The following is a 26,840-nucleotide window of genomic DNA, read 5'->3' on the forward strand; positions in this document are numbered from 1 at the left end:
TTTACACATGAACTGCTGTACCTCAGTATGATCTGATTTTCAATTTTTAAAGGATGTCTTTTTGCCTCTTTTACCTTATTGGATAGCTTATAGCAGCAGTTTTTTGGTTCTCTTATACTTTTTTTTTAAAAAAAAATTGGGGGTATATATATATATAGTTTGACCCTCTATTATGGTGTTTTAAAAAAATTTCCATTCAGCTTGCAGGCATTTCACTTGTGACTGTTCCTTTTAATGTCTGTTTAACTAGCTTCCTCATTTTAGTGTAGTTACCTTTTTGAAGTTAAATGCTACCGTGGTGGGTTTCTTTGGTATTTCTCCTCCTAGGATTCTAGGGTGACTGAATATTTTTAAATATAAAAATAACTGGTACAAATAAAATAGTTGAACAAATAATTAAAAATGTAATTCTGGTGGACAGAGAATGCTGTCTGGCTGTACACCACAGTCTGATTTCAGTCTCTGTGTACCAAACTCTTGTCTTAGTAAGGTGACCTTTGAGTCAGTTTGCTCCAGTTCTCTGCAGGTTATGTGGCCTTACATGACTGTTCCCTCTGTCCGGAAATCTTAAACTCAACCTCAGACAACCACACAATGAAAGGGAAACATCTTAGAGAGGTCAGTTTGAGCAAAATAAATGTGACTGCGTTAAATGATATTATTCCTGTTTTTTCTTTATATCTACAGGCTAGGGAGTAAAGATGGTCAATATAGTGTACTAAAGCAGCAAAGGCAGTCAATGCTGTATTAAAAAAGTACAGGCGGCTTAGGAATGTTATTCTTATAAGTATACGTGTTTGATTTGAATATTAGCAGAGGAAACATATATGCAGGAGAAAGGTATTAATTTATACAAATGATTGGAGGACCCACGGCCAGTTAGCTAGTAAGTGAAGAAACATAAAGCAAGACAATGTACCACAAAATGTACTTAGTTAATAACTGTAGTTTCAGGAGAGGGGTCTAAGGAATAAAGGACAAGGAAAAATGTGGGAGGATACATCCAAAGCCATGAACTGCATCTGAGAATTAACATGCTAATTTTATTCTACAGTAGATGTCTGGAGTTTCCAGGGTGCTCCCACAGCAACATTTGGACTATCGTGGAAACCCAAACTGTATGGCACTACCTGTCACTGTGCAACTCTAGAGAAAAACCTATATTCCCCTTGTGAATCTTTCAGGATCACCACTGAGAACAGATTATTTATTTATTTATTTGAGATTTATGTTTAGATAAATTACTTAAGACTTTCTTTATTGCTTTTCATCGGTTACAGTTTGGTAATGTAGCAGATGAGGCCAAGTCAGACACCGAAGGACTGAATAAAGTCTTGACTACTTCATGGTTTTTATGGCTTCTATTGTATAGATCGGTGATACTCAGACCTCAGTGGTTCAGGAACCAAACTAGTGATCAATAGGATCCAAAAGAGCTACAATACTAGGAGTTCATTATTTCATTTACATCCACCCCCCATTTCTTTTATATATATATATGTATGTATGTATGTATGTATTTTCTCACAGCAAAATGACTGACCAAGTATTCTACAATCAGTTAACAACATAGTAAAAGCATCCTGATTGGTTAATAATTAACTCACACAGTGTTTTAATATAATGTGCTGCAAAGAGCCGCAGGAGACACATTAAAGAGGCACTTATGGCTCCCAAGCCTCAGTCTGAGTCTCACTGGTATAGATAAAGTTTCCTGCATGCGAAATGGCAACCTGGGATTACAGTCCCTTTGTGGGTTTTGCTGGCAAGAGTTTCATGACTTCCTTGGAGACATACTCATTTCCTGATTCTGCAAAGCACTGAAAAACCTGCAAAAATGACAACATTCCAAACGGGAAGTGACTTATCTATTTGAATACAGATATTACGCATCACTTCCAGTCCCACCTATTAGTAAGTTTGCCTGACACTGACTATTCTAATACCCTATTTTCAGTTGCCTACAGAGTTGCCAAACCTTAAATGTTTGGGCTGACATTTTCCATTCCTAGCTGTTATGTGCGGTTGGTTTTTTTTTTGGGGGGGGACGGGGACGGGGGAAGGAGGGGTATGAAAATTTTCATGCACAATGGTTCAGCTGTTTCCAAGAATGAGGATATAAAAAGAATGTTTTAACCATGTGTGATACAGCATGGCCAGAGGGCAGCAGCAGAGTGTTAGAAGGGAGCTTTATTCCCTGTAGAGGGAAGAAAGTTTGCTATAGATTAATTAAAGCACCTGAAGCCAGTCACATGATAAAAACCCCCCACTTCAATCAGACAAAGGAGGAGTTGAAGCAGAGTGGATTGGTGTTGGAGCAGAGAGCAGTTGGAGGGAAGCAGAGGAGAGTTTGGAGAAGTGCTGCGGTGGGCTAAGAAGACCAAGACCCTAGGTAAAGGGACACCTGGTTTGTGCAGAGGGAGGGCAGGAAGCCCCACAAGCTGAAGGGCAGGAGAGGGAAGTAGCCCAGGGGAAGGAACCGCTAGTTCAAGTGGTTTACCGCTATCCCTAGGGCCCCTGGGCCAGGTCCCTCCCTCTCCACTCCCCTCCTCTAGGACACTAGTGGGGAAGCTGATACCCCAGTTCAGAAGCAAGAAACGGTGCCCTGAACCCCCGCCCCCTCCTCCCAAGAAGAGAAAGCGCAAGACCCATCATAGTAGTGCCAGCAATTTGCCACACGTTAAAAAATTCTGTTAACCATTTTTTAAAAAACCCTCTAAGTACCTCCATGCTTTAGAGCAGGGACTTGAAATTTGGCAAAAAATCTGCCCAACTTTAGCTAAGTTATGAGCCGTTGAAAACTGCAGTCTGCTCAAGCTCAGTGGAGACTTTACATTTCAGCACTAAAAATCTCTGACGATTCCATCATCACTAAGGTCTGGGCTGCTGTGAGGTCCAGCTCCAGACATGTGAACTGAGAGCAGGGAGGCTGTCTGTCCTCTGCTCTCAATGACTCCCTGCTGGGCCCAGGCAGCACGGAGGAGGAAGCTGTCTAATGCAAATGCAGAGGGCACAAGTGCAAGACCTGTAGGTGGATGGGGGGGGGGGGTGGAATATTTCCCTGTCCTGGGTAAAAAGCCTGGTGGAGGAGTGGAAGTTGGGATTGGAAGAACACAACTGAGACTGGCTGCACAAGTAGATGAGACTGGGAGCGGGACAGGGAAATGGGAGCCAGTGGGGCTGGTGGAATGGAGGGGAGACTGAAATCAGATGAAGAGTGGTGATAGACTGGGATTGGTTGGGAAGGGAGACTAGTATTGAGAACGGAGAACACGTGGAGCAGGGGAAGTGCAGGCTGAGAATTAGAATTGCAAAGATCCAAACAGCAATGCCTCTATCTTGCTCCTCATTATTTAGGAGACTTGTTTCACTAACCCTTAGCACCAGTTTCAAATAATGATAGAAATCTGTAAATGTAGAATTGTATCTCTCATTTCAGGATGTCCAAGAGGACTTCCTAAAGTGCATTGCCCCATGTGCTGCTGATGCCACGCAGAGTGCATGTTCTCTGGGCAGTTCCTGCTCACCCAAGCACTCAGGGAAAGCTGCCTATATCCTCAGAAAACTCTACCAATACACACACAGTTTACAGCATGGTAGAAATGGGTGACACAGCCTCTTACTAGTTACCAAATCAAGTTCTAAAGAGTTGAGTGTAATGTAACAGGGTCTTAAACTAGCAAGATCTGAGCATCACACAGAAAGCTATTAAACAGCAGTTACAATTGCTGTCTTTCAAACAATTTGATATGAAATTTTAGAACAAATTCCACACCACTAAAGTAACAGTAATAACAGTATAAAAAAGTAATGCTATGAAAACTATAAAAGTTGCCAATTCATTGTTCCCTACCTCCCCCATTTTTTAGGCAACATGACAGATTGTCCAGAAAACATTTTTAAATGCTAAAAAAAACCAAAAAAACCCGGTTACCTAACTTTTTGTAATTGTTGTTCTTCGAGATGTGTTGCTCGTGTCCATTCCATTCTAGGTGTGCATGTGCCCATGTGAACAGTCGTTGGAGACTTTTGTCTTAGTGGTATCCATAGGGTTGGCTGTATCGCCCTCTTGAGTATCATGCTCATTTTTGTATATTAGGCACCACCAACCCTACGCCCTCTCAGTTCCTTCTTGCTGGCAACTCTCACATAGGAGTAGGGCGGCAGGTAATGGAATGGACATGAGCAAAGCATCTCGAAGAACAATAGTTACAAAAGGGTAGGTAACCGTTTTTCTTCAAGTGCTTGCTCATGTCGATTCCATTCTAGGTGACTCACAAGTAGTATCCTCAGAAGTGGACTTGGAATTCACAATCTAGCAGCTTGCAGTACTGCTCTACCGAAGCCAGACCTGGGTTCCTAATCTGCTGGGTAAATGTGTAATGGGATGTGAACGTTTGGACGGATGACCAGGTGGCCACCCTACTGATGTCCTGGATAGGCACTTGGACCAGGAAAGCTGCCGAAGAGGCTTGCGCCCTGGTTGAGTGGGTGGTTACAATCGTCAGAGGTGGCACCTTTGCCTGATCATAGCAGCAGTGAATGCAGGTAGTGATCCAAGAAGAAATTCTTTGAACGGACACTGCATGATCTTTCATCCTGTTGGCCACCATGAAGAACAATAGCGTTGACTTGCGGAATGGCTTGGTCCTTTCAACGTAGAAGGCTAGTGCTCTCCTTATACTTACGGAATGCAACTATGCTCCTCCTCCGACTTATGTGGCTTTGGGGAAAAAACAGGCAAGTAAATGTTCTGACCTGTATGAAACTGCGAGACCATCTTGGACAGGAAAGCTGGGTGCAGCCACAGCTGGACCTTGTTTTTTTTAGAAGACCGTATAGGGCGGTTCCAAAGTAGCACTCTAATCTCAGAGACCCGACAGCCAGATGTTATTGCAACCAAGAACGTGACCTTTCAGGAAAGGAGAAGGAGAGAGCAGGAATCCAGAGGCCGGGGGTCGGGGGACAGTCCTGTTAGCTGCAACAGCACGAGATTCAGGTCCCACACATGCAGGTAGAGGCACTCGAGGACCCTGAGGAACCTGGCAGTCATGTCCTGGGTGAAAACGGACCTACCCTCGAGCGGCGGATGGAAAGCCAAAATAACGGCGAAGTGGATCTTGATAGATGAAAGGAACAGGCCTTAGAGATTGAGATGCAGAAGCTAGTTAAGGATCAACTGCAGCGAGGTCTGCTCGGGCTGAATGCCTTTATCCGAGGTCCAACAAGCGAACCGCTTCCATTTGGCCAGGTAGGTCGCTTCGGTGGAGGGTTTTCTGCTGTCAAACAGGGCCTGCTGGACAGTGGCTAAGTACTCCTGCTCCTCCGCATTTAACCATGCAGCAGCCAAGCCGTGAGGTGCAGCACCACCAAGTTCAGATGCAGAAGACTGCTGTGGTTTTGGGACAGCAGCTGTGTTCCCTGTAAGCTGCGTGGTTTGGTGGCCGCCCAGGAGAGAGTCAAAGGCTGTGCAATTGATTAGCAGAGCCAAGCACATCCAGCTGGCAGCGTGTGTTCAGGTGCCCGCCCCGTGCTGCTTTCCAGCCATGTTGCTCCTGCAACTGCTCTCAGGACCCTCCTGCTGGCTGTGCAAAGTGTGGGAGGTGGGGGGGGAAGAAGAGTGCTGATGTCAGGGTGTTGTCCCCCCCGCCCCCATCTCCACAGAGCAGGGTAGAGGGGACAGGGTTCAGGACTCGCAGCAGCTCTGAGGTCTGAACAAACCTTCAGGTGAGTGAGTGCCTTAAAGAGACAGCGCACTCCTCAGCAGCCAGCATACAAAATCTCTCTCTCTCTCTCTCACACACACCCCTTCCAACACTGTTGTTGTTCTTGGTACTTCCTGCAATGCACATATATTCTCTGTAATTTTATTCTTTCAAAGTGTGTTTTTTAGTTTTTTTGACTGGTCTATGCATTGCATAATTTTTATTTCTCTCTTACACTTAAATTTAATTCTGTGAGTAGTGAGTTCTAAAATGCCTAACTTTTCCTTATCCTTACTAGTAACTTTTAAAAATAATATTATATCTAGTTTTTTTGTTTCTACAGGTGGTGCACATCTGGCCATTACCTTGGTGCACGTAACAAAATTTATTCTGCATATGGATGGAAAAAATTAGAGGGAACATTGGACAGCAGGTCCAGCCTGAGTGGCAGCTGTAACAGAGCAGCCACCAAGAGGACCAACAGCATACCGAACCAGTGCTGGCGCGGCCAAGCCAGAGCTATGAGGATCACCTTCACCCTGTCCTGCTTGATTTTCATGAGGACTCTGTGAATTAGCGGCACTGGAGGGAAAAAGTACAACAGCGCTCCCGACCACGGGAGCAGAAAAGCGTTCAACTGGAAGCCTGTCAATCCCCCAAATCAAGCAAAAAACGTGGCATTTCCTGTTCTGCCTGGACTCAAACAGGTCCACCTGGGTTGTTCCCAATTCTGGAAGATGAAGCTGACCATTTCTGGATGAAGGGACCACTCGAGAAGGTCCTGCTGAGCCAATATGCCAAAGCGTTCCTGGCCCTGGGGAGGTGTGCGGCTACAAAATGGATGCCGTCTTGAACACAGAAGTTCTGGAGCCTGAGGGCTTCCTGGCAAAGGGCAGACGACCTGTATTGTCTGTCAGGACTTGGACCGCCCTGCTTTTTATGTGAGGTAGGAAGGCTTGGCAGGCCAGGTGAACTGCTCTGAGCTCCCTGATGTTGATGTGTAGGGAGCAATTGTGACTTGACCAATGACCTTGAGTACTGAGATCTCCCAGGTGGGCTCCCCACCCCAGGTCCGAGGCATCAGAGATAAGGGTCACCGATGGGGATGGAGCCGCGAAGGGAACCCCCTCCAATACCGATGCATGACTCTACCACCATTTGAGTGACAACAGTACATGGTCCGGGACCGTGACCACACAGTCCACGCTGTGTCTGTTGGGGATGTAGACCAATGCCAGCCACTCCTGCAGGGGCCTGAGGCGGAGCCGCGTGTGCCAGACCACATAAGTACAGACTGCCATGTGGCCAACAAACGCAGGCACGTGTGAGCAGTGGTGAGAGTGTGGGCTTGCATACACAAGATCAGGTCCGCCATGGCTTGGAACTGAGCTTTGGGGAGCAAGGCTCTGGCCTGAGTAGGGTCGAGGATCACTCCAGTGAACTCTATGCATTGCACTAGAATTAAGGTAGATTTTTTCTCGTTTATTAACAGCCCCAGCTTGCTACAGGTGGAGCAAACCCGATCAAGATGCCGCCGCACCTGATCCTGGGACTAGCCCTTTATTGGCCAGTCGTCAAAGTATGGATACATTTGCACACCTCGACACCTCAGGTAAGCGGTCACTGACTCTATGCACTTTGTAAACACTCTCAGGACTGATGAGAGACCGAAGGGAAGTGCTGTAAATTTAAAATAGCGGTGGCCCAACACAGAACAAAGGAAACACCTGTGCCATGGGAAAAAGGAAATATGCGTCCTTCAAGTTGAGGGCGGCATACCAGTCTCCTGGGTCCAGGGCAGGAATAATGGAGGCCAGAGAGACATGGGAGACTTTAAGACCGTGGAGCTGTGCATCGGTCAGCTCTGAAAAGAACTCTGCTCCCTCAAATGGGAGGACCTGAAGGGTAATCTGCATTTCCTGGGACAGCCCAGAGGATTGTAACCAGGAGCTGCACCTCATGACCACTGCAGAGGCAACTACCCTGGTCGCCGAGTCCATAGAGTCCCAAGCCATCTGGAGGGCACCTCTCGTCACCGCTTTGTTCGCGTCTACCAAGGCGGCAAACTCCTGGGCTCAGTCCTGTGACAGATCTTCCTTAAACTTGTTGATGGAATCTCACGAGTTGAAGTTGTTCCTGCCTAGTAGGGCCTGATGGTTAGATACCTGAAACTGCAGGCTGGCTGTTGAATACACTTTTCTGTCAAATAAGTCCAGCCTCTTGGCTTCTTTATTTTTTGGTGTGCCACTTGCCTGGCCCTTCCTCTCTGTTTTGTTGATGACAGACATGACCAGATGCTCAAACCCCTTTGTGGGGACATAATATTTATTTTCCACATTCCTGAAGGTAGGTGGAATGGAACAGGGTGTCTGCCACAGAGACTTGACAATTTTAAGGACTCCTGGGTGCGCAACCTGGGCCAGAGCGGAGGAGGGTATGACATTAAAGTGGTCATTATACTCCTCTGCTAGCTCCTTGACCTCCAACTTCAGGTTGGCAGCCACCCTTTTGAGTAGGGCCTGATGCTCCTTGAAATCATCGGGGGGGTGGAGGGGGGAAGGGCTGCTCTTTTGCGAGGGGTCCACCACCGTTTCGTCCGGAGATGACTGCACAACAAGGGGAAGGGCAGCTTCCCCATTCTCATCTGGGGACAGCTCCTTGGGCATCAGGGCCCGCTCTGCCGCCCCCACATCTGATTTGGCACTGTGCTCTAACGTGGGTGCTGGCTGTGCTGAGCCGCTTGTCCTCTGCATCCTGGGAGAAACAGTGGGAGTACAGAACCAGCATAACAGGTACTCCCCATGCATTCCAGTACTGCCACGAGTGGGCCATTTCCCCTGCCTCCACGCTGCTGCCGCAGGATCTGCACTGGTCTCACGTGATGGTGTTGATTCACATTTTATAGGTGAGGGGCTGAACTCCCCTTCAGGCTTGGACCATTGCCTTTCTGGTGACAAGGGTGGAGCCATACACACCTGAGTCTGCTGACTGATCCTTGTCAGCAACCGGTAAGGAGAAGACGAGGACCGGTGTGCTTGCTCGAAGAGGGGTACTGGGAAGCCAGAGATCAGTGCTATGACCGCGAACGATCCCACACCGGGGAGTGATCGACACCTGGGAGACTGCATAGGCAATAGTGATATCTGCTTGAGGGCCCTCTTTATGGAGGCTGCGCTTTGTCCTCCCTCAGAGCCTTCTCGATCGGACTCCATGCCCAGCACCTTGGCGTCAGGGCACAGCACACCACTGGTACCGGAAGCCACATGGCATCATTCCCCCTCCCTGGTTTCTAAGAAACGGTTAAAGTTGACGGGCCTATTGGCACTGCAGAAGAAGGGCACTTTGGGAAAAGGACCTGTATCAGGCCACTTGCCTGCCCCGGAGCTACTTGGAGCTACCGCTGTGGTCAGACCCCCTAGCCCAGCCAGGGACCTGCCTCCGATTCCGGTGAGCGGCAGGGGGTCCTGGCCCCTAGTGGGGTCATCTGTGCCCGAAGCAGGCCCAGCAGCCAAAAAGCAAGTAGGTTGGCCAGCACTGCAGACGCCAAGCCAGACTATAGACCCAGCTAAGGCCCCGGCATTTATGGGTAAGCCGGTTATGGGACTGCCCCATAAAGCAGCGAAGCGTCCCCCGGCCCCGGACTGTAGCCGCTGGTCCCCATCACCGTGGCTTTGGACACCGGCACCGTAACCTTGATCCTGTGTTAGAAGACACAGGTCCCCGATGCCAAGGTCTCCGCCTGCAAGGCATGGGACACCTGAGTCATGGCGCCAATCCCCCAAACTTCCGCAAACAGCTCTCATGGAGGGTCAATAATGGGCAGTGGCCAGCTGCACGATAAGCATGGCTTAAAGCCTAGGGAATGGGGCATGCCCTGCTCCGAGATGAAGTCCTAGCTGGGACTCTAACTCCTAAACTACTACTCTAACACTTAACTTAAAGGTATAAGTAAGTAACTATCAACTAACAACAAAGAAGACAGAAGAATGGACTGTAAGAACTGCTAATGTTCTTCTGATGTAAGACAAGGTGCTCCAATCAACTGTCAGAGGCGGTAAGAAGGAATTGAGAGGGCATAGGATCGGCAGCACCCAATATACCAATGATGACTGTGCATATGCCTACAGCCAACCCTACGATGACTGTGCACGTGGGTGCGTGCATACCTAGAATGGAATTGACATGAGCAAGCACTCAAAGAAGAACCCCTAAATATTAAGGAGCCTCAGTACTTTCAGCTGCATTTGTTGACATTTGGGCATTCTTTTGTTGCTAAAATCTTGTGCAACATTTTGAAATTTGTCCCTCACATGGCTCAAATGTGAAAAGCAACAAAAGAGGTGTGTGGGAGGAAGAGGCAGGCAATAATTTAGGTTATAAGCATCTAGATCCTTAGCTAAGCATTAGACTACAAAATTACCTAGTGTCTTTGCAATAATCATCTCTGGTCTCTATACAGAGCCAGGAAAGACTGAAACTGTTATTGACCTGGAAGAAGAAACAGAGAATTCAGCATTCAGTAATAAAAAGCAATTTATAAGAAAATAAAAGTTTAATGTGTAATATGACATATTTCTGTCAATGATTACACAAGTGTCCCCTTCATTTCCTCTTATTAAAATAATTATGACAACCTATGTCAGTCTTTTTTTCAAGCCTGGCATTTTCACAGGGTGACCATCCTTTTAAGAATAAGGTTAAATAATAATAGAAACATATTTCTTATATGCAGAAGTCATCTGATATTAAGCTTATTCGCTTTCAGAAACAACAGCAGTGAGGAGTTTGTGCACTGAGTGTAAGTGAAATGATTTAACTTCTTATTTTAACAAGAGGGTAATTAGAGCTCTCTGCTAAGTTGACATACATGCAACAAAACCAGGTCAAGCCAAAGTATACTGACAAGCTTCTCTGTGTTACGTAACTCAACCAGAACTAGGTTTGTTTCTAGTTTTCCAACTTTGCTGTCAATTGCTAACTATAAAACTGCAAATCAGATGTAGTCCAGTGTGAAATTTTCCCACAGCTGTCAAATAATAAACTTGCAAAGCTCTGAAAAGAGAATTTAGTTCACTAACCACAATATACATTCAATTTTACTTCCTGCATGACCAGCACATCTATGTGAGCTGCTTGTGCAAAACCTTTAGGGAGTTAATAGGACACGTTTAAGAACACAGTGTTAATCCAGTTATCCTCTATGCTGCTAATTATCCATATAGGCAGTTACAGTGGTGACACAAGTTAATTATCATCCTGTAGCAGGAGTTATAATACCGTAAGTCCATTTCCTCACTGTAATGCATGACACTAACACTGCATGATGTCATGGCTAAACAGAAATTATCTGGTGTCAGCACTGTATATTCCACTGATTTTCACTGCTGTTCTCCCCAGTCTTATTCACTTTCATTATTTATGAGACTTGTCTCACTAACCCTCAGCAACAGATCCAAATAATGATAGGAATCTGTCAGTGTAGAATTGTATTGCTCAAAACAATAACCACAGTTCCTGGAAATGTCAATATGTCAATTGAGGGTAGCACAGCTCTCAATAAACCAACATTTCATAAAAACAAAAGAAAAATCTGAAAAAAAAATATTCATGCACAGAGAAAAGAAATGTAATTCCACTAAGTTCCTCTATAGCAACGTGGACAGTGAAGTTCATTATTCCTGCCAGTAGGTGGAGACAAAAACAATCATGCTCACATTACTTCCAAAGATCTTTCTACAGAAATTCAATCTTCAGTTATTTAATATTCATATAGCGCCACTGCTGTAATGTAAAGAGGTGGCAAATAAGATCCTTTATAAAAGGACAGAAACAAAATCTGTTTTGATTAATTTTATTAGGATGATTTTGCTACCTCTTTTGGGACACTGCTTACCCAAGGGACAGCAGGACAAGTGGACTTCGCGAACCAGCTGAGCGGCGGCGAACCAGCTGAGCAGCGGGGGACAGCAGAGCAGCTCACAGCAGGAGTTTGCCTGGGACTGGTAAGTATCCGAGTGTGTGTGTGTTTGCTTGCTGAGGAAGTATCCGAGCGTGTGTTTGCTGGGAGGGCAGTGTGAGAGCCTGAGTGAGTGTCTGATTGGCTGCTAGCCTGCAGGGGGCAGGCATTAGGGTGTCCATTTATTTGTGTCAGGGAAGCCTGGCTGTTTAAAAATAGCCAGAGCTTCGCGAACCAGCTGAGCAGCGGGGGACAGCAGAGCAGCTCACAGCAGGAGTTTGCCTGGGAGTTCGCCTGGAGTGAGCCCAGTGAGGCTTACGTCTTGCAAACTGCTCTGACGAAGCTCATAGTAGGAAGGTGATATGGAAGGGGGGGGTTCAGCTGTTGTGACCTGCAGTGGATGTGCCATGTTTGTCTTTCTTCCACAGGACAGAAGCGACTTTGTCTGTACAAAGTGCAAGCTGGTCTCCATATTGGAAGAGAAGATTGAAGGTCTGGAGCAACAGATAACAACCCTGCGTTGCATACGAGAAACTGAGGATTTTCTGGACAAAACTCAGGATATGCTTCTAGGGGCACAAAGCTCTAAAGATATAGAGCAGGTTGCACAGAGGAGCCAAGAGGCCAGTGAAGAAGCTTGGCAACATGTGACCTCCAGAAGAGGTAAGCGGAATGTCCGGGTTCCAGTAACACAGACACAGGTAACTAACCGCTTTCATGTTCTCTCCACAGGTACCGTTGCAGAGAGTGGACCAGATGATATGTCTGGAGCGAGAAAGCAGAAGGAGACTCCGCTGGTTGGAAGGCATGAGATGCGATGTCCTGAGGTTGGGGGTTCCACGACCACCACTCCCAAGAGGAGAAGGCGGGTGGTGGTGGTCGGGGACTCTCTCCTCCGGGGGACTGAGTCATCTATCTGCCGCCCTGACCGGGAAAACCGAGAAGTCTGCTGCTTGCCAGGGGCTAGGATTCGCGATGTGACGGAGAGACTGCCGAGACTCATCAAGCCCTCGGATCGCTACCCCTTCCTGCTTCTCCACGTGGGCACCAATGACACTGCCAAGAATGACTTTGAGCGGATCACTGCGGACTACGTGGCTCTGGGAAGAAGGATAAAGGAGTTGGAGGCGCAAGTGGTGTTCTCGTCCATCCTTCCCGTGGAAGGAAAAGGCCTGGGTAGGGACCGTCGAATCGTCGAAGTCAACGAATGGCTACGCAGGTGGTGTCGGAGAGAAGGCTTTGGATTCTTTGACCATGGGATGGTGTTCCATGAAGGAGGAGTGCTAGGCAGAGACGGGCTCCATCTTACGAAGAGAGGGAAGAGCATCTTTGCCAGCAGGCTGGCTAACCTAGTGAGGAGGGCTTTAAACTAGGTTCACCGGGCGAAGGAGACCAAAGCCCTGAGGTAAGTGGGAAAGCGGGATACCGGGAGGAAGCACAGGCAGGAATGTCTGTGAGGGGAGGGCTCCTGCCTCATACTGGGAATGAGGGGCGATCAACAGGTTATCTCAAGTGCTTATATACGAATGCACAAAGCCTTGGAAACAACGAGGGAGAACTGGAGGTCCTGGTGATGTCAAGGAACTATGACGTGATTGGAATAACAGAGACTTGGTGGGATAACTCACATGACTGGAGTACTGTCATGGATGGTTATAAACTGTTCAGGAAGGACAGGCAGGGCAGAAAAGGTGGGGGAGTAGCACTGTATGTAAGGGAGCAGTATGACTGCTCAGAGCTCCGGTACGAAACTGTAGAAAAACCTGAGTGTCTCTGGATTAAGTTTAGAAGTGTGTGCAATAGACCACCGGACCAGGGGGACGAGGTAGATGAGGCTTTCTTCCGGCAGCTCACGGAAGCTACTAGATCGCATGCCCTGATTCTCATGGGTGACTTTAATTTTCCTGATATCTGCTGGGAGAGCAATACAGCAGTGCATAGACAATCCAGGAAGTTTTTGGAAAGCGTAGGGGACAATTTCCTGGCGCAAGTGCTAGAGGAGCCAAGTAGGGGGGGCGCTTTTCTTGACCTGCTGCTCACAAACTGGGTAGAATTAGTGGGGGAAGCAAAAGTGGATGGGAATCTGGGAGGCAGTGACCATGAGTTGGTTGAGTTCAGGATCCTGACGCAGGGAAGAAAGGTAAGCAGCAGGATACGGACCCTGGACTTCAGGAAAGCAGACTTCGACTCCCTCAGGGAATGGATGGCCAGGATCCCCTGGGGGACTAACATGAAGGGGAAAGGAGTCCAGGAGAGCTGGCTGTATTTCAAGGAATCCCTGTTGAGGTTACAGGGACAAACCATCCCAATGAGTCGAAAGAATAGTAAATATGGCAGGCGACCAGCTTGGCTTAATGGTGAAATCCTAGCGGATCTTAAACATAAAAAAGAAGCTTACAAGAAGTGGAAGGTTGGACATATGACCAGGGAAGAGTATAAAAATATTGCTTGGGCATGTAGGAATGATATCAGGAGGGCCAAATCGCACCTGGAGCTGCAGCTAGCAAGAGATGTCAAGAGTAACAAGAAGGGTTTCTTCAGGTATGTTGGCAACAAGAAGAAAGCCAAGGAAAGTGTGGGCCCCTTACTGAATGAGGGAGGCAACCTAGTGACAGAGGATGTGGAAAAAGCTAATGTACTCAATGCTTTTTTTGCCTCTGTCTTCACTAACAAGGTCAGCTCCCAGACTGCTGCGCTGGGCATCACAAAATGGGGAAGAGATGGCCAGCCCTCTGTGGAGATAGAGGTGGTTAGGGACTATTTAGAAAAGCTGGACGTGCACAAGTCCATGGGGCCGGACGAGTTGCATCCGAGAGTGCTGAAGGAATTGGCGGCTGTGATTGCAGAGCCATTGGCCATTATCTTTGAAAACTCGTGGCGAACGGGGGAAGTCCCGGATGACTGGAAAAAGGCTAATGTAGTGCCAATCTTTAAAAAAGGGAAGAAGGAGGATCCTGGGAACTACAGGCCAGTCAGCCTCGCCTCAGTCCCTGGAAAAATCATGGAGCAGGTCCTCAAAGAATCAATCCTGAAGCACTTGTATGAGAGGAAAGTGATCAGGAACAGCCAGCATGGATTCACCAAGGGAAGGTCATGCCTGACTAATCTTATAGCCTTTTATGATGAGATTACTGGTTCTGTGGATGAAGGGAAAGCAGTGGATGTATTGTTTCTTGACTTTAGCAAAGCTTTTGACACGGTCTCCCACCGTATTCTTGTCAGCAAGTTAAGGAAGTATGGGCTGGATGAATGCACTATAAGGTGGGTAGAAAGCTGGCTAGATTGTCGGGCTCAACGGGTAGTGATCAATGGCTCCATGTGTAGTTGGCAGCCGGTGTCAAGTGGAGTGCCCCAGGGGTCGGTCCTGGGGCCGGTTTTGTACAATATCTTCATAAATGATCTGGAAGACGGTGTAGATTGCACTCTCAGCAAATTTGTGGATGATACTAAACTGGGAGGAGTGGTAGATACGCTGGAGGAGAGGGATAGGATACAGAAGGACCTAGACAAATTGGTGGATTGGGCCAAAAGAAATCTGATGAGGTTCAATAAGGATAAGTGCAGGGTCCTGCACTTAGGATGGAAGAATCCAATGCACCGCTACAGACTAGGGGCCGAATGGCTAGGCAGCAGTTCTGCGGAAAAGGACCTAGGGGTGACAGTGGACGAGAAGCTGGATATGAGTCAGCAGTGTGCCCTTGTTGCCAAGAAGGCCAATGGCATTTTGGGATGTATAAGTAGGGGCATAAGAGCAGATCGAGAGACGTGATCGTTCCCCTCTATTCAACATTGGTGAGGCCTCATCTGGAGTACTGTGTCCAGTTTTGGGCCCCACACTACAAGAAGGATGTGGATAAATTGGAGAGAGTCCAGCGAAGGGCAACAAAAATGATTAGGGGTCTAGAACACATGATTTATGAGGAGAGGCTGAGGGAGCTGGGATTGTTTAGTCTGCAGAAGAGAAGAATGAGGGGGGGATTTGATAGCTGCTTTCAACTACCTGAAAGGGGGTTCCAAAGAGGATGGCTCTAGACTGTTCTCAATGGTAGCAGATGACAGAACGAGGAGTAATGGTCTCAAGTTGCAGTGGGGAAGGTTTAGATTGGATATTAGGAAAATCTTTTTCACTATGAGGGTGGCGAAACACTGAAATGCGTTACCTAGGGAGGTGGTAGAATCTCCTTCCTTAGAGGTTTTTAAGGTCAGGCTTTACAAAGCCCTGGCTGGGATGATTTAACTGGGAATTGGTCCTGCTTCGAGCAGGGGGTTGGACTAGATGACCTTCTGGGGTCCCTTCCAACCCTGATATTCTATGATTCTATGACTAGAAGGAGCAAGCCTCACCATTGTAGCTCCTGCTGCCCTCATTTTCTCATGGGAGCCTGAGATATATCATGAAACTGGCGTCTTCATTGTCCTGATTGTGAAAGATGTCCTGACTGGACAGAGCCACAGAGGGAACGAGATGGTATCATCAACTCTATTGGCTCCAGCTAAAGTCTGAACTACATTTAGGATATGAGCCTTAGGTTTCAGCTGCACCCGGATCCTCAAGTGTCATTTTTAATCTTCCCACCTCCTCTCTCCTCTTTTCTATCTACGTCTTCCTGCTTTCTAATAAGAGTTTGGCTTAGCTGGCCAAGACGGATCCACCTTTAGCAACACAGTTGTAGGCTTGTGACCAGAGGGAAGCTAAAAGCAATGCCTTAAACAGCTTGATACTGGTAAAAGTTAGCCAGGTCTCTGAGTGCATGATAAGACCACATGCTGGGCAGGTGTTTTTTCCGGCAGTGAGACTGAACATAAAAGTCAGCACCAGAGACAGAAGCTGCATTTTCTTTCTTTGCTATTCTTTTCATTCCCCTTTTCTGTGACTTTGTTCTGTCTTAAAGGAAGCAGGATCAGACCTTAGCAACAGTAGCTCAAGACATCTCCACTAACTTTTTCTCTTTTTCCCCAACAAAAACAGGTAATACCATCATTAATACCATCTAAAAAGACTTTCAAGAACCTATACAACTAAAAGGAAAGGAAATAAGAGAAAGTATTGAAGTGAGACAAGTTTCAAATGCTTTAACTATTTCCCTTTTCCTATGTCTTTAATAAAAGGTAAGAAAATAATATAATGATGTTTTTACAAAAGAAGTAAGCCACAATACACCAAATTACTGACTTAAATATTGCAAGGGTAAACATGGGTTTTATTAACATTTCTCCCTTGTTGGTCTCACACACCCCCTTAGTAAAACAACATCCCTCTCTGTAATCCCTTTGATGTGATCACACCTGGAATATTATATTAATTTCTCAGCATCACAATACCATAAAGATACTATACTAATAACTGGAGTTCAGAGAAGAACAACAACAAATGAACAAGAGACTGAAAGGCTTACTTAGAGGTACATTTAAAAAAAGCTACTCAATAATTTATATTTAATTTATATATATGAATATAGAAGAAATACAACTGCCTACAAACATTTGAAGGATGTAAATCCCAAGAATTGGGAAGTATTATTTGGGAGGTGAAAAGTGATGCACCTAGGAATAATGGGATGAAGTTCCAAAAAGGAATATTTTGGATGAATATAAAAAAATCCTCCAAACTCTGAGATTTGGAAAGCTGTGACAGTCTCCCAAGAGAAACAGCATAATGCCTACTGCTTAGGACATTTAAAAACTAGACTGGCTAGAACAAGTGCTGCTTTTCACTTCCAGGACTAATAGGTCTCTTTCCATCTCTAACTTCTATGATCCTTTAATCAGAAGATAAGTAAATGATTGATCAGTAACAGTCCTCACTAAAGGGGACAATAGGGAAATACCTACTCCAGGTCTGTTCTTTCCAGGTAGTGTAGGTGAGGAACTGTCAGTGATAAAGGTATCAGAAAGATTAATGAACTTGAAAAATTAAATTGCAATAAGTCACACACACAAAAAAGAAGATGATGAGATATCAGAGATCTGAAGTAACCAAAACTTGAAAAAGTTGAGATATCAAAAATGTGTGACTATTTATTAAAAACCACCAGTGTGAAGACTTGAAAGTGCTTAATGTTGTACTCTTCTTTAAAACAGGAACTAAGGGTAACGTTGAGAAATATAGTTCATTGGGCTTTATCCCAAACAATAATAGAAAAAATAGTTGAGAAAATCATTAAAGACATAAAGGTACCTACATGAGTCTGATAGAACAACCACAGGTATTTTAAATCCTGCCTTTCTTACTTGTTCACACTAACACACACACATTTGGGTAATTCATCAGCCATAATTTTTGTTTTCTCCCCACAGCCAGAGGTCCAAATCAGAGTAGAAGGGCTAGGTTAGGTACTCCCCCCATCAGGTTCAGAACTATTATGGAGCCACTCACTCCACAGCAGTTACTGAAGTAGCCTCCATGGGACCTTTTGTAGCCCTTCTGCAGTGTAGCGGTCCATGTTTTGACAGCAAATAAGGTCTCTGGATTTTTTTGTCCTCCTTTTCTACATTTCTATATACATAATATGACTGGAAGTGTTTTTTATTTGTTTCTAAGAACTTTTTCATTTTACCATGAACTCTGAATCCCTGGCTGGATAAATCATCTATTTAAAATAAAACTATGTCTACTAATTCAGATACCTCTTTTTGGAGGTAAAATTTTTCATTAAAATGAAAACTGTACTAACTATATCAGGGACTTTCTTTACACTATGGAATAGCGTTTTAAATGCGTCAAACAAGTCTTTTGCACTTCGGATTGGGCGAGAGCGAAGCAGAAGGTGGACTGGAGACTCAGAACAGATTTACAGATAAATATATTTGCAGCAGTTTCACTAAACTGCAGAGGCTATGTTACTTATAACAACACAAACATCAACCCCCCAGAATGAACACAAATAGAGTTAAAGTTTGCTCTCATGTGCTAATTGTAGTATTTTACATATGTATGTGTAGAGAACATTTATTGTTTAAACATCATTTTTATATACTTATCAATCCTAAATTCACTTATTGTAAGACAATCATAACTTAATTAAAGCCACTGAGAGGTCAATAATGTTTATATGTAAGATAAGTCGCATGAGGTCATGTAGGGTACAATCAATTAAAATGCACAGTAAATTGTTAAATGGAAAATCTGAACAAGCAGCCTGTTATCAACCAAAGGTTTTCATATGTGTTAAAAGGTTCATTTATGTATTTTTGTTATTTATGTGAACAGAAGTAATAGTTATATCAGATATTCATAGGTGACTTAGATGATTGATACCAATTTCTCTTCATAATATGACCAGCAAATAAAAAACACTGCAGTTGTAATATAAAGAAATAACATGTGACAAGGTTTCCTAAAACATTTCTATTTTGGACCTCACAAGCTAAATTGCTTTTGCTGGCCCTTTCCACCTCTCAGCATGGTTGACAGACAAATTGATCGAAACATTGGAAAATAATATGCTTGCAAAATTTCTCTGGGTGAGTTTTCAGTCTTTTGAATTTTTCATACAAGAACAAAATGAAAGATTGCCTCCTTGATTTTTCCTCCATTATGCGTCCCGATCTTATGTACTACAGGAACATACAATACTTCAAACAGCAGCAATGCATTGTAAACAAAATGTATAACATTTTTCATAGAACACCCAAGCTGTGTGAAGTTAAAAGACTGGGTAGCAGGCATCGTTGCCCTGCAGATTATGTTGTTCAATTATAATGAATTCATACATTTGAAGTTGCCTTAGGGCCTCTCATTAGACTTAGGGGTGTTTATTACAGGAAATATTGCTTGTATCATTTAAGCAGCAAGAAGGCTAGATGATTTGATTAGAAATGTTGACAGTTGAGGTGCGTAAAAAATGTGTCATTCACCCGCATTTTTCCAACTTTAATATTAGGATCCTTCATTTTTAATGAATTCTTTAACCCTTTCTGCTTCAAAGACATGTACATCAATATGAAACTCTCCACAGTGTTTATGACATATTCTGCTATTAGTGCTGCACATTCTTCACTTTGAACTGGTATTCTGAAGTTAACCAATAGTACTTCCCTGACAGGTAGAACAAAATATAAATGCTACATGTCAATCATAATTTTTATATATTACACACACACACACACACACAATATCAAAGCAGCTCCATACTATCATCTAACTATTGTAAGTGGTTCTACTTTCTGTAGTTTAGATACCATCGACCCTCAGGCTCTTATACAATTTTTAAATTAACTTCTATTACATTATAGCAAAGGGAGAATCCTCATACATTTAAATTTACACCTCATGAAAATTCTTATTAACTAAATTATTTTCTCTGTACTGGCAGGTCAAGAATCAATGAATAGTCAATCTCTTTTGGCCCAAATTAAACAAATCATAAAAGATGGTATAAGTTTTCAGCATTGCAAATTAAATTTAAGAGGTAACATCAGCCAGATTAAAAAAAAGCACCAGAACTCAGACTGAAGAAAAATTATTCTCACTGCAGTATTTTTGTTTTACTTAGCTGGCTGCACCAGTTTTGTTTGTTTGTTTAGTAAGTTCACTACAACATTTCAACAAATAAAGACACGTTGTATAGCTTCCTAGAGGTAACATATAGCAGATTTAATTTACATACAATCTGAGAACGGATCTGTAAATATGATATACATGATATCTGATGCTGTGGTGGAAAAAAGTCAGATTAAACAGTAACCTGTCTGGATGTTGTCTGCACTAGATCCACAGACACTTTGTTAAAATATTTTAGCTATTTACTCTATCTATAAAAAAACTAGTTTTAAATATTATCAGTGTTCTGATAGCATTTAATGAAAGGAAAATTCAAAGTTAGGACTGATAGCCTTTAACTCACATGGCTGTTTAACAACAAGAAGACATAATCATGAATTAATAATTGAGTGTCAGTGTTAATTTTCTTTTTTCTTACTGGTCTCAGTCCACCACATTATTATTTAAAGCACAATTTACTTTTGCTAAAAATAGGATATAAAATAATGCAATAAAATGTGTATAATTTACCAAGACGACAGATAGACATATCACCCTTCCTTGTCACTTGCTTACTGTTGTGTGCATACTTTGTTTTTTTCCTGTGTCATACTTAGTCACCTACATAAAAGAAAATTCAGATGAGCCAAATTGGTCTGTTGTTTAAAAGACAAACTGGCCTTACATGTAAATAGGTAGCTCAATTAAAAAAAAAATCATATTACTGGGAGATACTCCTGAGGAAATAATGGCACTTCTACATTTCTTAACTTCCAACCTCATCAGAAACGGGGGGGGGGGGGGGGGGAAGATGTGATCTAGTGGATTCATATGTTTCCATTTTCATTCTGCCTTTTTTTTTTTTGCTACTGAGCTATGTTTCTATGGGAATATATCTTTCCTAAACCATACTATATTTGTGTGGGAGCGGTGGGTTTTGTGGACAAATGACCATATAAAAATAACATCTCTATGGAAGCAATCTTGGTTGCAATTGGTGGATATATATTTACTAAATGTTTTTACGTTTACCATTTTGACTGTAACACATGCTGAATGTGACATATAATCACAATCGCAGAGAAATTTCTCAGATTACGGTCAGTAGCCACTTCTCCAAATATTAGCTGTATCGCCCTTTCTGCAAAGTACCACAAAACAATTGCAACACACTTAATGAACCAACTGACAACCAAATTTCATTCTGCTCCCGTAAGTCACTTTCCCCGCTACACAAAAGACCGGAAACCTAGTTTTAACTCGTTTTTGCATTTCTGAAATTTACAGTACATTAAACTATTCTTTGATGATTACCATAAAATAAAATTATTCCAAAAATTAGACTTTGTATGTAAGTTTCAGTCTGGTACAAGTTTGGCATGTTACTATACAAGTCGCAGAAAAAAGGGAATTGAATTAAAGCCCTAACATGACCTTAACTATTTTGGAACAAATAAAGGCTTAGGACTAAGTTCATAGTTTTGTGTTTGTAGAGTATATCTGAAGTATTTAGTAGACACATAATAACTGATTCAGTTTTTTCCTCTAAATCCCAATGATCCTTCATGACTTTACTGAATGAGCTATCCCAACAAACAGGAATACCTAGAAGAAGGAAGAAGCACAAATGTACATGACATGTTAGCTTTGTTCTGAGCTAGAATCTTCCCCATCCTGTCATGACAATACCAAAATGGCAGACCTGGCATGATTTGAAATTTTCAGCATACTTTTACAATAATCATCTCAAATGTAGTTAGTAACAAATTCACCATCATACCCAACCCCACAAATGCTTGTAAAGTTTGTCATGTTCAAAATTAGCTACATTTTTAAAACAGATGCTTTTTATATAGAATCAATAATATTTAGATTTAAACTAAATCTTTAACAGTTTGAAAGCACTTAATCTACATTTAAAGATGATTGCCTCTGTGTAAAGTTAATTCAGCACTTAATAGTTCAGTTTTTTAACTGGAAAGCTGCTTTCTATCTTAGACTATCTATAGAACTAACAGTAGCATTCTTAAGTTAGGAGTGACAAATACTAGAAAACCTCTACAATTTGGCTTCCATATCTCTGAATTGGTATTTCAGTGACAGATGTTTGTTGCGGCAAAAACCTCTGTCAGAACAAAATTAGGTGATCTATCATTTTAAGATATGGTCTTCATATACTGTTTACTCGAAGATATCACTTGCCTCAAGCCAATTTTGACCAAGAACATTTTGTGATATGGAAGTGATTTGTATATCATCATTTTTGTGATAAATGTAGCTCTTGAACACAAAATAACCTACCATTCCACAGTATTACAGTTAAAACTCCTACACCAGTAAATCTGTACTACTGCTTTTATTACTACAAAGATACTGTATCTAGACTTCAATGTATTTTTCTTTTTTATTTGCTGAATGAGGTTGCGCATTTGCCTGGTTTTAGACCTGACGACTTGTTTTTTACACCATGGTCTGGTCCAGGCTCAGAAATGTTTCTCTAGCTTCGAGGGACCCTATTGGAATGTGAACAGTGCTCCCCACAAATGTACAACATCTCCCCTCCCCATCTCTACAATGTACATACATTTTGCTTTTCAATGCCTCTGACTGGGGCAAAGGGCAACTACAAAGCACTACAACCACATACATAAGAACAGTTACCCTGTGTCAGACCAAAGGTTCATCTAGAACCAGTGTCCTGTCTTCTGGCAGTGGCCAATGTCAGGTGCTTACCAAACTTTATCTGGTCACTGTACCCCTTCCCTAAGGATTACCTGCACTGGACATCCACCACACAATTACATAAGTTACGGCAGTGTAGCCTAACTCCCTTCCCTATTCACCATAATAGAGCTCCCCTGAACCCGCTGTGGGGAAGCCAGGAAAAAAACCCCATTCCACCTAGGCCAATCTGGTGGTGAGGCAAAAATTCCTTTCCAAGCCCTTAAAAACCAGAGGCTAGCGCAATACCCACAGCAGGTCCTGATCAAACCTGGTATTTTGCCACCTCCAAAGGGGTGAGAAGGTGGATGCTGCTCTGCTTGGTCTGGGGAAAAGAGACTTCTCCTGCTGGGCTTCCCCCTTTTTAACTCCCCAGCCCTTCTAGTCCTGGGGGATAAGTCAGCATTGCCATGTTGACCCACTCTACTTTTTGCAGAGTGGCAACTGCTGAGCCTCTCTCTCACCCCAAGCCCATAAAGCGCTATACCCCTTCCCCCAGCAAGTTGGACAAAGCCCCCTCACCCCCGTTTAGGGTGCAGTCATTGAATAAACAGAACTAAAAGCTGGTTCCTGCCCCAAGGAGACAGTGCAGTTTATATCTAGGTCACCAGTTCATATATGGCCCAGTACAGTAATGATAAAACATTACAGGCCACAAAACAGTTGTCTGTATGAAGTCACTTGATGCTGAGAATCCAATTCCTAAAAGGGCATATCCTCAAGCTATAACATACACTGTCACAGGAGCATAACTGCATGAAAACTTGGTTTTCCTCACTAACCTAGGAGTTGGTCCCTCCTGGTGTTTAACTAAGGCTAGATATACAGCATACAATAAGCCAGGCTTCAAAAATTCCTTTGCTTTCAGATCTGCAAGATGAAAGATACCCACAGAGCCCAGCTTAGTGTTACCTCCTGCTGACCTCCTCCTACTCTCCACATCTGCAAGGGAAGGGCTAGGTGTCCCTCCCATCCCTTCTACATTAGAGAGACTGTCCTTACTCTTTATCCTTTCAGGGATTAAGCATTTACCCTTGCAAAGTAACATGTACGATTTACCTTCCTCATTGGCAGGTACTGAATACTGCTCCCCACTGCCTGCCCTGCTAGTTAACAGAGAAAAGATGGTATCCCATTAAAGAGAGTTGCAGTCAGTCTCAGCCAGCAGGCAACCTAGAAGGGAGAAGGGGCAAGCAGGGAAAAAGTGCTTCATCTCAATAAGGATGTAAAAAGTCCAGTGAGAATTTCAGGGAAACTACAGAAGAGGAGGATCCTTTAGGAAGAAGAGTTTGGCAGGGAGCAATCTGGAAAAAGGGAAGCAGGCAGAGAAATGGATCTACTTTTGTTCAGTTTTGTTATCATTTTGTTTAAACATTCCTTCTAGAACTGCAGTGAGATACGCTGCCCTTGGTCATCCTATTCCTGTTCTGTAAATAAAATATTTTGTCGCCTTCAACGGTGGCTTTAGCACCTTTCATCAGCAAGCAATATGATATCTGAATTAACCATAACTAGGAATTGTACTTCACTGTAAACTTTTTGATTTTTTATTCTTGGAGTTAGCAAAAGATGTGTTTATGTAACATATTGGGAATGAGAGTAGCTTGTGGTTAACACAAAGCCTAAATAAACTCAGGGCAAGGTGCTTAACTGGACTGGATTTTCTTTAATATTCAGAATTAAGAAAAAAACATAAAACTTTACTCTTTTGTGCAATTCAATCTTAATGATTTTGTATTACTCCTGCTTGATATATACAAATCCTTCCCTTTAACATCCACATAAACGCACTGATAGCATAATATAAGTTTTTCATCATTTAAATGAAGAAGTCACAAGTGTATCCATATAAATTAGAGATGAATGCTGTGCAAGTGATGGCAAACTATAATCCTAAATATCAAGTCACAAGCTAACACAGTATAGGAAGTATATACACATGCTATTTCCATAGAGAAAGGGAGGCTTAAATTTCATTTTATGGGAAATTGTAGAATTTTAACCATGAACTGTAATTTTTTTTAAAAAATAAGACTTGCTCTAGCAGTAGACAATTTTATTTTTTCATGCCATTCCATGACACTATGCAACACCACCATTTGGCCTACAGCAACACAACCCATCAAAAGAATATTAAGAAATATGCATGATAAACTGTTAACAGGTTCCATCTGTTTTTAAATTTTGTCAAAAGGCCCGTATTATACAGCTCATTACAAATATTACTAACTCTTAGACAATGACTCTGTAAAGTGTATAATGTGGCTAATGAAGTAGAAAGTTTAAACAAATCATTTATAAGTTTTCTGTACAGTCTTTTTAATGGAGGGAGTTTATAATCATAAACAAATGTAATCACTTATGTTAAGCAATCCATGGACCTAGTCAATGTAGCACAAACAGCCATTATGCAAAAATTATGACATTAAGGAAAAAAAATAACTATTGCAGACTTTGCAATTTGCTGTGCTCATATTTGTTACATTGAATCTAATAAATGAAAGACAAACAGTGACTTTCTTTTTCCCCAAATAATATCTTCCACAAAATATCAGGAGCATATTCAACTTGGGCTGAGATTTGCTGCCCTGAATTAGACGTGACAGCAGCAACACAGACAACGGGGATCCTGTAGTGGACATTGGATCTTACAGTACTGTGCATTAATGGGCATCATGGTGAACATAATCTGTCAGGAATGGTCACAATAAAGATGTTCAACTGATTAATGTGGCACTAGACCAATACTTAATAATTTATATAATTTGTACTGGACTTTAAAATTGTTATTGTTACAACGGACAAGAATAAAATACACAAGCAATTTAATACTAGTTTACACAAGGCAAGGAAAAAGTATAAATAGCAATTAAGATTCTGTTAGTTCTATACAGCATTAATTGTTTATGATTTACAGGGATGAATTAACGTGAAGCAAAACCACACATCTAAACCACATTACAAGAAAATACTATTTTAAGAGTTTATAAATATATTATTTTGAAGTTAGTGTTTTGTATCATTCCATTCATATTCAGATCAGCTAGATATGTTTTTAAATATTAATCCTACAATAGCATGTAGTTCTGCAAAATGAATGGATTTTTAAAAAAAATGGGTTATATTTTATTAAAGTTTACAGGGTTTTTTTTCTATTTTAAATTGCCAAAATAAAGCAGTAATGTTACAGTACTAAAAAATAAGTCATTCTGCATTCATTCAAGTAATCCTTGTTTTTATACAAAGAATTAAGCCTCACTTCCTGAAACATTATATTCTAAGGTTCACTGGTATTGGTCAAGAATATCCTATGCTATCCTATCAGGATGATTAATGAAGGCACCTTTTTCACAGAATGTCAGACTCTGCCTTTTTAACAACTGACCTTTCATAGAATACTACTGAACTCATAATTCCACTTTTGTTCAGTTTCTTATTAGTGGAGTTAAAATTAATACTTATGGGAATGATGGCTAAGGTGATGCACAGTAAATCTTATAGCACATCAACCTTCTACACCGACTACCTAAGGAATACTACCTGCATTTGTCTATTTCAATAGCATAAGTATTCTGCTAAAACTCTGTGTCCTTTTAAAAAAGACAAATTAGGTCAATATTCAACCCTTGTTCAAGTACAAAGCTGTACATATGTGGAAAGACTTTCAAAGCTCTTAAGTGCTAATGAAACAGTTAGTACCTACTGTACACTAAATAATTTTTTAATCTTATAAAACTGTTTGAAACTTTCATAATGACAAAGATGATGTGTAATACCAAACATTCTACAACCCACATTAACTTGAGGGGTGACATTTTAACAACCCATCTAGACAATGCAGTAACCTAAGGCCATCTACTCTCAGGTATGGCTGCACACAAAATCTTGGTCCTCTCAGTCACCACTAATTCTACTAAACTTCATACTTCCTGAAATGGAGTGATGGGTGTGGAGTCAGAAGAATATTCTGAAAATT

At 42.7% G+C, this 26,840-nt stretch overlaps 1 protein-coding gene across 10 annotated transcripts in view; it reads right to left on the bottom strand.

The window, feature by feature from the left end:
* MGMT (O-6-methylguanine-DNA methyltransferase) overlaps nt 1–26,840 on the bottom strand; it is a 369,913-nt gene that overhangs the window by 241,079 nt on the left and 101,994 nt on the right. The window contains exon 1 of one of the 10 annotated variants that reach the window (XR_012160042.1): nt 20,675–20,935. The exons of the other annotated variants lie outside the window; for them this stretch is intronic. The gene's annotated coding sequence lies outside the window, so the exon portion shown is untranslated. Of the gene's footprint in view, nt 1–20,674; nt 20,936–26,840 lie in introns of those variants that run through there. 10 annotated transcript variants of the gene reach the window in all.

The sequence above is a fragment of the Lepidochelys kempii genome, chromosome 7 (genome assembly GCF_965140265.1).
Source record: "Lepidochelys kempii isolate rLepKem1 chromosome 7, rLepKem1.hap2, whole genome shotgun sequence".
Classification (NCBI taxonomy): domain Eukaryota; kingdom Metazoa; phylum Chordata; order Testudines; family Cheloniidae; genus Lepidochelys; species Lepidochelys kempii.